This window comes from Camelina sativa, chromosome 1 (genome assembly GCF_000633955.1).
Source record: "Camelina sativa cultivar DH55 chromosome 1, Cs, whole genome shotgun sequence".
NCBI classification, from domain to species: Eukaryota; Viridiplantae; Streptophyta; class Magnoliopsida; order Brassicales; family Brassicaceae; genus Camelina; species Camelina sativa.
The window spans coordinates 8,866,252-8,879,102 of NC_025685.1; the positions used below are offsets into that span (position 1 = coordinate 8,866,252).

Sequence of the window (12,851 nt, forward strand, 5' to 3'; positions counted from 1 at the left end):
TCTTCATTTAAATCATCTTAGTCAATATGAGTTACATTAGTCATGTCGAATTTGAACTTAATACTTGTGACACATCAAAAACCAACAAATTACAAATCAATGTCAAAAATCAAATTTTTGCATCCTGTTAATTATACCAATTTTTTTTTTTTTGAACAGAAATTATACCAATGACTAATATTGCAATATATGTATCTTTAATTATGCCCAAGAAATAGTAATCTGAATGTAATTCTTAGGTCTTCCGACTTCCGAAAGGTTTGGAACTTTTAGTATGAAAAAATAGTTATGATATTTATAAGACTAGTAGATATATTCTTTTAGATGAATAAATGTATGATCATGATCAAATGAGAGGTGACGCATTTGTCCGAATCATATAAAGTTTTAAATACGAAAATATTACGAGGGTGAATGAAATGGACTTATGAGGACAAAGTCGGTGGCGGTGCCTTACACTTACCTATTGTCTCCGTCTGATATGAACCTATAGGCTAACGTTTATCACAAGTTAACAAAAAATAAAATTTCATAATATATTGTTTCATGTACATTTCGTAAATTGCTCAACGTAACAGGTTGTATTAATTGATGTATCCTTACAAGAATAATAGTATGAGGAGATCAACTGATTTTTTTTTAGATGAATTATTTAAAAGTCAAAATATATTCAATTCATATTTTTCAAAATAGTTTTACCGATATGATGCTTAAACATCGTTTATATGATAAGAGTGTTTCCAATATGAAATTGCTCTTTGATTGGTAACATGGCAACAATCCCCCAATCGGATCATTCAAGATTATAAAAAATTCACTTTTGTCTACTCATTTTTTGACTTACGTATGTTATATAGACTATTGCCATGCATAATTTTAAAAAAGTTGTATCATACTTATACACTTTGGAAATCTTGGATGATAAGATTTTTTTTTTGTAATTTTGGAAATTAAAAAAAAAATGAAACTATGGCAGCCAGAAAAATAAAATAGTGGTGAAGGGTAGTTGCCGTCAATTGGGTGATCTAAAAAAAGAAAGAGAAAATCAACGAAAAAGGAAATAATATTTTTTGTGTTTGTGGGAGGGGAGAGGAGAGGAGCAATCCAGTGGAGTCGGTGCATTTGTGTTCACGTGATGACGTGACAGAAAGTGGGACTCACTCATCCCCTTCGTTACAATACAGCTCAGTTGTGACTTGTGACTTTGGTCATTTTACCATAAGCTGGCGGGAACCTCAGTCCGTCGTTTCCGGTGAACTAATGGGTCCGACCAGCTCCTACAACCGTACGGAGCATAACAAACACGTGGAAGCTGGTCGAGGTGCGTGAGACACACTCTCGGGATGACATCAGGTGATTCGTCGTTAGCCAAAAATATAAAACTAAATAAAGAGTGTTACTGTTTTAGGGATCATCTAATTCTCAAGGGTCGTGTGTAATGGAATGGACACAACAACAAAACAAAGGACAAAGTGGAAGACATTTTAACTTGTTGTTATTTTTTAGTTGGTCGGATCTGGAGTCTTCCATAACGCAACGGCAACCATTTTTTTTTTCTTTTCTAAATACAATATGTGTAGGTTATATCTTCTATATATAGACGACTATATAGTAGACAATATCATATGTGCTAGACGAAATATGATTAACAAATAACAATGCAATATGTAAATGTTATTAATATGATATTTTCTTTATTATTTCAAGTTATTGAGTAATGTCATCTATATAATTTAAACCGTTTATGTTATCCGGTCGAAGGAGGTTATCGGCTTCGACCCCAAACTCATTTGGTATTAATATGTATATGAGATTTTGAGTTGGATGTGCATTAGATGTATCGACCCAAAACTCTTTGGCTATAGATGTGCTCTAGATTTAGTAAGCTCGATAACCTTTCAAAATCTGCGTGGAATAAAAAAAGTGGTTTAAGACTCATTTCTATAATCTTTTACAGTTATGCACTCTTTAATTCTTAATAAGTTTGTACATGAAAACTTTCAAAAAAATCGTACTAATTCAACATTCTTCATAATCGGGTTGAAGCGGTACCAAAAATCTATACTACAAGATAATATTTGAGAGTTGAGACCAACCATTACACTAAAACAATTTAACTAATTGAGAATTGTTAACTTATTAGTGGGGAAAAGGTTATATATATATAATTGTGTTTTGTGGGTAAACTGACTCTTTTGAAAGTTATAATCAATATGCCATTAACAATAAATTTTTGTAATTAATAAAATTGCAGTTCTTTGACCTTGGCTCCACATGTATATATAAGTGCGCTCTTTCTCTTTCCCCAAGTCCTTTTAGATTTTTGTAATTATTAAATCAACGACATATAATCGTTAATGATTAAAATTGTTAGAGCATCATAGTACTTGACATGCAAGGTAGTGACACGAGTAAACCCTTTTTTCTTTTCTATTTTCTGTTTTCTATTAAGGGTTTTCATAATATTATATTACCCAGTTCTAAAGTAGGAAAAATCCACTGCTCCGAATTTCACTTTACATAAAATATACCCTCTTTGTCATCCTGCTCTCTTTCTTGTGTTAAATATTGAAATGTATCGTGTGGGATAAATGTAGATTTTTTTTTTTTTTTTCAAACTGATTTTATTATTATAATAATTGAGAAGTCATGACAATAAGTATCACATATATAAATATACTTTACTAGCTTAGAGTATTTAAAATAAATACAGTTGTATTGTATAATATATAAGGGGCAGCTTTTACATTGTAAAAGCTGCCCCTTATATACTATACAATACAGTTTTATTTATTTTAAATACTCTAAGCTAGTAAAATATATTTACATGATAATAAGTCATACAGTTTAACACAATTGTATTAACAAAGAAGACGTAGATATTTCTTGAGATCACGCATGGAAAGAAAACAAAACTTTACATTGCTTCTTATACACCATATTTTTTTTTTTTTCAACTTAACGTTAAACTAGAAAATAACTCCAAGATTGGTTGCCCAAACCGGAAGATAAGAGTTTATAAAAGAAGTCTCATAAGATAAAGATCTCGAAGAACGAGCCAGACAATCTGCCCGTATGTTTGACGTCCGTGGGATCCATGACAGCTGGATAGATGGGAAAAATGATCAGAGAACGTTGAAATCGTCCAAGAGGTTGGAGAAAGCGGGCCATTCATCAGGAGACTGCACCATCACCACTAATTCTGCGCTATCTGTCTCGAAGTTCTGACAGTCAACCCCCGCCGACAATAAAGAGTCCATCGCCCAAATCAAAGCCTGAATCTCCGAATGTAGAGGGGAAGGACTGCGACGTTGACTCCGTGCTCCCAGAAATTGCGTGATATCCTCACTATTACAAAACCACCAGCCCAAACCTGCAAGAGGATCTGACACCTTCCAAGAACCATCAACCTGACAACGGGGAAGAGGATCCAGAGACTCCGCAGGTAGAGGATCTTGGGCAATCGAATAGAAGGACTTAGCCTCTTCCCATAACAATTTATCATTGTCCGCCTGATTAATAACCTCGCTTGGTTCTGCCTCACAGCCCTGAAAAACTTTTTTATTCCTATCTTTCCAAATTGACCAGACAATCCATGGTAGACGAAGACGTATACTTGGAGCGCCCGCCTATGAAGACACCCGCCAAAATATATAATCTAGATTCGTGTATATGGAACCAGAAGGAAAATCCCCGGAAGTAAAGTCAACAGAAGATAAATCCCAGATCCGACGAGAATGAGAACACTCAAATAGTGCGTGATTGATAGTCTCCACCTCCGAATCACATTGTTTACATAGGGTATCACACCGAACACCCCGATGAGCAAGTCGTTCCATCACTGGAAGGGAACCAGAGGCAATCTGCCAGAAAAAATGTTGAACCTTCGAGGGAACCTCCAGTTTCCAAGCATGTGCCCTAAGGGCCGTACAAGACGGCCCAAATTCAACCTCTGTGATTAATTCACGTGCTAGCCGATAACCCGACTTTACCGAATATTTTCCCGATTTATTATAGTGCCAAATCAATTTATCCGGTTTGTAAACTTTACTGATCTCCAAAGCTTGAATAATCTGAATGTCTGTCGGGTCCATAAACTCCTCAAGAATTGGCATATGCCACTCCTTAGTAATAGGATTAATTAAATGATTAACCCTTAAATTGGGATGTAACAAGCGACCTCTGCCATTAGCCGGTCTTGGCTGATTATCCGGTATCTATGGATCCCGCCATACCGAAACATGACATCTTGAGCCTGTCGCCCACCTTGCAANCGTTGACTCCGTGCTCCCAGAAATTGCATGATATCCTCACTATTACAAAACCACCAGCCCAAACCTGCAAGAGGATCTGACACCTTCCAAGAACCATCAACCTGACAACGGGGAAGAGGATCCAGAGACTCCGCAGGTAGAGGATCTTGGGCAATCGAATAGAAGGACTTAGCCTCTTCCCATAACAATTTATCATTGTCCGCCTGATTAATAACCTCGCTTGGTTCTGCCTCACAGCCCTGAAAAACTTTTTTATTCCTATCTTTCCAAATTGACCAGACAATCCATGGTAGACGAAGACGTATACTTGGAGCGCCCGCCTATGAAGACACCCGCCAAAATATATAATCTAGATTCGTGTATATGGAACCAGAAGGAAAATCCCCGGAAGTAAAGTCAACAGAAGATAAATCCCAGATCCGACGAGAATGAGAACACTCAAATAGTGCGTGATTGATAGCCTCCACCTCCGAATCACATTGTTTACATAGGGTATCACACCGAACACCCCGATGAGCAAGTCGTTCCATCACTGGAAAGGAACCAGAGGCAATCTGCCAGAAAAAATGTTGAACCTTCGAGGGAACCTCCAGTTTCCAAGCCTGTGCCCTAAGGGCCGTACAAGACGGCCCAAATTCAACCTCTGTGATTAATTCACGTGCTAGCCGATAACCCGACTTTACCGAATATTTTCCCGATTTATTATAGTGCCAAATCAATTTATCCGGTTTGTAAACTTTACTGATCTCCATAGCTTGAATAATCTGAATGTCTGTCGGGTCCATAAACTCCTCAAGAATTGGCATATACCACTCCTTAGTAATAGGATTAATTAAATGATTTACCCTTAAATTGGGATGTAACAGGCGACCTCTGCCATTAGCCGGTCTTGACTGATTATCCGGTATCCAGGGATCCTGCCATACCGAAACATGACATCCTGAGCCTATCGCCCACCTTGCACCAAATTTCACCAAGCCTTGAGTAGAATAAATACTCCTCCAAGCAAACGAGGGGGAATACGGCTTCTTAGCGTGTAAAGGGTGTTTATTCCGAAAGTATCTACCTCGCATGACCCGAGCCATTAGGGATTCCGGGTAATGAATTAACCGCCAATATTGTTTAGCCAACATTGCATCATTAAATTGTTCTAATGTACGAAAGCCCAACCCGCCGTCGCCCTTGTCCTTACACACCTTATCCCAGGCTACCCAGTGCAATCCTCTTGCTTTATCGTTAGATTTCCACTAGAACCGTGAAATTGCGCTCGTAAGCTTAGACGTCAACTCCTGCAGTAGTTTATAACAAGACATGACATGGGTTGGAAGAGCCAACGCGACCGACTTAATCATAACTTCTCTTCCACCTTTCGATAAGTACTTTGCAGACCAACCATTCACGCGATCATCCAAACGATCATTGACATAACTAAAAACCTTAGTTCTCGAACCCTGAAGATTCTCAGGAATACCCAAATACGAGCCCATACCCCCTTCTTTGGAAATACCCATTACAGATTTTAGTTGAGTCCTGCTTTCAGGTGAAACTTTTTTCCCAAACATAATGGAGGATTTCTCCAGATTCACCTCATGACCCGAAGCTTCCCCGTAATTCCTTATAATTTCCATAACCGTAGTACATTTTGCCGCCTCTGCTTTACAGAAAAACAAACTATCATCAGCAAACAATAAATGTGAAATTGTGGGGCAGTCCCGGGCTAACTTGATGCCCGTAATTCTACTCTCTCTTTCAGCCTTTTTAATATTGGCAATTAAAACCTCCGTACATATTATGAACAAATAAGGAGATAAAGGATCCCCTGACGTAAACCATTATGGGGCTTAATTAAGCCCCGAGGCTGTCCATTAAGAAGGACTTGATAGGAGACCGAAGATACACACCACATGATCCAAGAGATCCATTTCCTATCAAATCCCATCTTGACCATAACCGCTTCTAAGAAATCTCATTCGACGCGGTCATAAGCCTTGCTCATATCCGTCTTAAATGCCAGAAAGTTGGATTTACTCCGAGAATTTGTATTTAAACCATGAAACATCTCCTGAGCAACAAGGATATTATCTGTAATTAGCCGACCTGAAACGAACGCCGATTGGGTTTCCGAAACCAGTAAAGGAGGACCTTCGAGATAATCTTATTACTCACATTACAAAGGCTAATCGGTCTAAATTCCGTCATCCGTTGAGGTCTTTCGTTTTTAGGAATTAGACAAATGTTCGTTTCATTTAAACGGGGATCAAAACGATCCGTTCGAAAGAAATTCTTGACCAAAGCAACCAAATCTCCTTTTAGAGCGGACCAGAAACGTTGAAAGAACAAAGCTGTCATCCCATCGGGACCCGGAGATTTCTCGGGGTGCATAGCAAACAAAGCTTTGCGAACCTCTGATTCCGTAATCTCCCTCATTAAGGTCCTGTTCATATAATTTGTAATCAGGGTAGGGACTTCTTGGAGCATTTCTGAGACTCCCCTCACATTAGATCTTTTAAAAAGATCCGTAAAATATGTTGATGCAATATTCTCCATACCCGAAATCAACTCAGTCCAGACATCATTTGGATCAAATAAGCCAACAATCCTATTTTTTGTCCGTCGCTGTTTCGTGGAAGCATGGAAAAACTTTGTATTTTTATCCCCAACTTGTAACCAGAACTTTCTGCTTTTTTGCTGCCAATATAACTCTTCAACCCTGTAGGCCTCCTTCAGCCATACCTTTAATGATCAATAATGCCTCCTTTCCTTTTTCTTACGATACACATCCTCCTTATGTACAGTGTTTATGATGTTGTATTTAAATAGAGAGTATACTCACATATATAGAGATAAAGTTAGTGTGGGTAATGATTGGGAGGTTTACAATGGAGCACAAGAGAGGGATGACTCATAGACACTCCAAATCGTTTATAGACTTTGCACAGCATGATATTGAAACTTCTCCTTTTAATTATTCTCTCTTTTTCACTCATCTTTCTTGATCCATTTCTGTACGGCTCTTCCTCTATTATCTTAATTTTACTTTCTTTAATATTCATACTTTGTAAAATATATGAATCTATGCAATGCTTACAAATTCGATAGATAGATATACAAACATCGAATCGTTGTAAAAGATGTAGTTGTTAAAAAAAAGTTATAAGCACATGCTTGATAGATAACGTGATTAGGTTAACACTAATATTCCCACTGATCGATTCAACACACCAAAACTATTGTATATAGTTTGAAGACATGTGTTTGGTTCATAATAATCGAACAATTAAAAGTGAATACAATGCACAATAAGTCTATAAGTGAATATATAACCATATCACTTCTGATAAAGATACTACAAGCTTTGGTTGAAACATGATCACAGGAGCATGTTTCAAGTAAGTCACTGGTCTTATATTTTAATTATTTTTGGATTCTTATCTAATTTTCAGAAAAATTGGGACAGTAATTAGGTTGAGATTTAACGGTTTTTAGCCACTTTTGGTATAAGCAAGAACTGGAATATCTTTAAAGAGCTTGGAATAAAATATAAAAAAATTAAGAAAAAGTTATCATTGCCAAATTTGTAACTCTTTTCGCTCTACTCCACGGGATATTTACAGAAAAGAGGTTTTGTTCCAACAAAAATTTGAGTTTAGGGACGATTGTCCGGACTCTCGAGATGAAGCCTTCTTTTTTTTTTTTTACAATTTTATCCTTCTGCTCTGTATCTCTTTCTTGCTTCTTCTCTCGACTAACACCATCACCAAACACACCAACATCATCTCAAAAATATGACAAATTCAATGAATTTAATAAATTGTGTTTTGTATGAAGAAAACTAAACCCTAAGGGGATGATGTATAGAGAACCCAAGGGCTTCAATTATAAACACAAATTGAACTAAAACTTTCAATTCATCTAAACATCTAATCCAAATCTGAAAATTACAAGTTTTATGATTAACAAATCATGAATAAAATTAGTAGGTAACTGGTTCATCTTCTTAATCTTTTGGAAGCCAAAGAGGATGAATCGTTGTGGGAAAACACGAGATCTCTTTCGCCGGATGAAGTTTTTCATCACCGGAGTTCAGATCTGCGACGGGATCTAACAGCCTGAGATTCTAAAGCTTTATAGCCGACAAAGCTTCAGAAGGAAGTTTTTTTTTTGTTTAACCATGGCCGGCGGGAAGATGCAGCTGTCGAAGAGTAGAGTTGAGAGTCTGAACAAAAAAAACTGGTTCACGGCGTCGAGAAGCAGAAAGAAGAGAGGAAAAGAGAAAGAGAGATTTTAGGTTATGTGAAATAGGGACAATTTCGTCGTTTCAATTGAATTAAAATATGTCCACTTCCGTAAGTCCGGACAGAATGACCTGATTCAATAAAATTTCTAGAATAAAGTCTCTATTCTGTAATTAATCCCTCTACTCCACTCATGTCTAGTTCATTATCTCTTTCAAACTTGTGTTTCATTTTTTCACATAGATTCACTACAAGTAAAATCGAATACGAAAAAAATATATCACTATAGTAAAATGGAATATAAGATGCTACAATTCTGTATATATTATCCGTAAAGAAATATACCGACATCTTTTTTACGTGCTTGATAATTTATAAGAGAAGTTTTAAAATCTTTTAAGAAGTCGTAAAACTATATTAGGAATCCAATGTAAAATATTTGTTGTCGTATTTATAAATAAAAAAGCTAGTCATAAGACTCATAGTTATGTGTTAGTTAAATTAGTTGAAACATTTAAGGTCATTTGCTTAGTGATTAATAATTACATTTTAAAATTTATCCTAAAAATCAATAAAAGAATCGTCGTCGAGTTTAAAAAAAAATCGAATGTGTAGTTGCCTGTCATTCTCGTAGACTAGTTTATTAACAAACTACTTCTGCAAAATTTGTTACATATATCAAGTCATTTACATTAAGTTTACGTTGTAATTATTCGATATCCATCACTAAGTAGTGTGTAAAAACTAAAAATACCTAAACAAACTAGTAGTGCTTACAATTCACCCCCTACTTAAATTCTCGACACAAGTCGATTGATATGTAAGATAAGACACATTTACATAAGTTAGTGTAAATGACTCAATAATATGAGACAAAAAAAGAAAGATGATGGAGCAGCATCCTAAAAAGATTTTAGTCAATGATCATGCTCGAGGCAAATCAGACAGTGGATTCTCTGTCAATGTAAGAGAAACAAATCTGATTTATATATTTTCCCACTTCCCTTCCATATCATCATGACTTGTAACCGATTTTGAAAGATTTCTTTGCTTTCAAATAAAATGTTGTAAGATCAGAAAAAGAAAGAAAACAAAACAAAACATGTCAATCAAATACAAGATCCATGCAATATCTGTAAATCAGTTAAAGCTGACCTGGAAATGTTTGTGTCACTTTGTGGTTCATCAGACGACTACTCTTGAACATTTATGTAATGTACCCAATAAGACAAGCAAAAAATGTTTTATTTATATATGTACACATTCCCTAATCCTCCGTGTGACAAACTACAATCAAAGCTGGTATCATAAAACATGAAAATAAACTTTGGTTTTATTCTAAACTGGGGGTTTGAATATAATTTAAACGAAGACAACTTCAAATTTAGCACAAGGGTTACTCTGTATGTGAGTATTGAGACTTGAGTTTCCTTCGAATTTGAAGTTGTAAAGGGCTTGTCTTTGAGTCAAACCAAGCGGGTATATCCCGTGTACTCTAAGCTCACCGTCTCCTCTTAAGCTCCCGGGTCTCTCCTTTTTCCATATTGGCTCATGTCTCTGAGACTTGAACTTTTCGAGAACCGAAGATTTCAGGGCTTCCAAAGTCAGATTCCCATCCCTGTCACATCACAAGTATTGTACCAAACAATTTCCATAAAGTGATTTTAATGGTTTCGTTTAAGATATGATCAAGCGGATTAATACTGGCTTACTTTAAGAAGATGGATTCCATATCAAACCGGCCTCTTTCTCTAACATACAAATGGTAAACTGTCTCTGAGCCTCTAGTGCATTTGCAAGGTCGTTTCTTAAACTCAAGGCCCTTCTCTTCTTGCTCCCGGATCTTTGTAGCCACGAATATGCAGAGACGACAAGAAGAGTGTACAGCAGCCATATCAACAAGTGCCTTAAAAGAATCTGAAGGGCCTTCGTGTTTCCATCTGATTACAAAAACAGAGCTTTTCAATATGTCTTAACATGTTCATCTTTCGTTTTCATTCCGGAAAATGCTTTACATATTACCACACCTTAGCGTCTGATTATAGGCGTCTGGGTTATCCGCAAGATACTTCATTTTCTTTGCAACTGACATGACATCATCCATCTGCTTTATGTGAAGGAATGAGTCCGAAGAAGGTGCAAATTCTTCTATATTTGGAGCTCCAACCACCACAGGGACAGATCCTAATAAGAAGAATTGATCATTTATTGCTAACCAGAAATAGAAAGGTAGCTTCAATGCTCACATATATGATGAACTACGTATATAAATTTCCATATATCCGTTCATTAATTGACATGATAATAAGCTGAGTACTAAAATTGCAAGATCAGCAGAGAGAGAAAGAGATCTATCTATACCAGCCACTAGGGATTGGAAGAACTTCTCTGTGACATAATCCTCCTCGTTGGTGTTCTCAAAAGCTAAACTGAATTTGTAATGCTTAAGAGCTTCAACCTTCTCCACTGTAATGAATTAGTGGTTCAAAGACTTGATATGGTTTAGACACAGAACATATCACTAGCAATCCACAATACAAACCTCTCCCATCTCGGTTCCGGTGAGAACCACCATAAGAATCAATCTTAACATTCGCCGCCATTAAGGCTTCAAGAGCTTGAATCCTGAAATTGCGAGCCGCACAGTTGGAAATAAAAGCTGCTGCAAGAGCTTTCTCGGTCTTTGTTTGCACTGGAGCGATAATATCATATTCCGCCCATGAAAAGTACCCAACAGGAACATCTTATGACAGACTAGTTGTCATCACAATATCATAACCCTTCCTGATGAACAACAAAATAGATACAAAGTCACTTTTTTACGGAGTTTTTGTACATGTCCTGCAAAAAGTATAACATCTTGTTTAAACATTGTGCTTACCCACCGTCGTGCATGAGCAAGATCGTTCTCTCGGTAGTACTGAGCTGATTCCATGGAACGGATTATACTGAGTGTTCCATGTTGATGACCTAATCCAAAAGCCGCATCGGGTTTCCTATCTGAACTAAATCCCATAGCACAATGAACAGAACACGATTGGTAGTCCTACAATTAACGAGGAATGAAGTCAATAACCACTCACGAAAAGCTCATCCTCCAGTATTTGGACCACAATACTTGTTCTCTGCTATCTCATTCAGAAGAAAGAATCATTGTATCAACATCAATGCGTATAACTGGCAAAACCACACATGAGAAGAACAAAAATTTTGCTCATTCCATGACTCACACACTATGACCATCTAACAGCTAGTTAGCAAGCAAAGTCTAAATTTTTATCACAATCACAGCATTGTAATCCTCTTGAGCTACTAAGAAAGTTGAGACATTCATAATTTAATCATAAGAGAAGAAATGATTCTGTGGCAAACCTTATCACTACCAGATATAAAGATGGGATCTTTACTGAAATCTCTAGAGTAAGTCACTGAATCCACTCTCTCCAACCACTCCGCGCATTGCTCAGTTCCCGACTCAACCTTCGTATCGGACGACGACTTGGTGAAAAAACCGGTCTAGGTATCGACCAAAGTAGCGTTATCGAGGCGAGACAGAAACCCGATCTCGATGATAACAACGAGAGCCACACAGATTGGCAAAAAGCTCGAAACTTTACGCCTGAAAGAGGAAGAAGAAGAAGAAGAAGAAGAAGAGCCATTAGCTACAACAACAGGCAATTCTTCTTCATGGGTCGATCCAATCTTAGGTCCTCGGAGATTGGAGAAAATACCCATTTAATAAAGCTACGATCTTTGTCAGCAATGGGGGGATTTGGTTTTTTTCTGTTTGATACTTTGATGTGAAAATAGTACACACTTTGGCTTTCAAAGTTAATTGTTTTTGTATTTTTTAACATAAATTTGTTTTAGTGGAATGTGTTCGTAAGCATGTTTTTAGTATCAGGTTAAAAATAATTTGGACGAGATTAGTAATTTGGAAGAAGATGGAGAATGATATACTGAATCGATTAAAAATCAAATCAAGAATAGGTTAAAAAGATTCGTCCTTTAGTGCCCAAGGCGGCTACATTCCTTAAAATCATGTGAAGAAGTAGGTGATGATCCATCTTACTTTGTTTAAATGATACAGCTTTTACACAATTGCTAAAGAGGGGAGATCACATGACGAAGTGGTGGATCATATCTGTCTTTGCGTCCTTACAATTTGAAATATATATATATACACCAAAATAATATGAAAACTCATTGAAATATGAACACTTCGTTCATGCTTGGAAGCTCGAATAAATCACCTCGTATAAGAGAATTCATATGTTTATCCTACCAATAAAAAAGAAAACTAATATATTTATGTATTTGTAAGAGAATTCATACTGTATGT

At 36.7% G+C, this 12,851-nt stretch overlaps 1 pseudogene; it reads right to left on the bottom strand.

Annotated features, from left to right (window-relative positions):
• On the bottom strand, window positions 9,734-12,427 carry LOC104784225 (annotated as a pseudogene).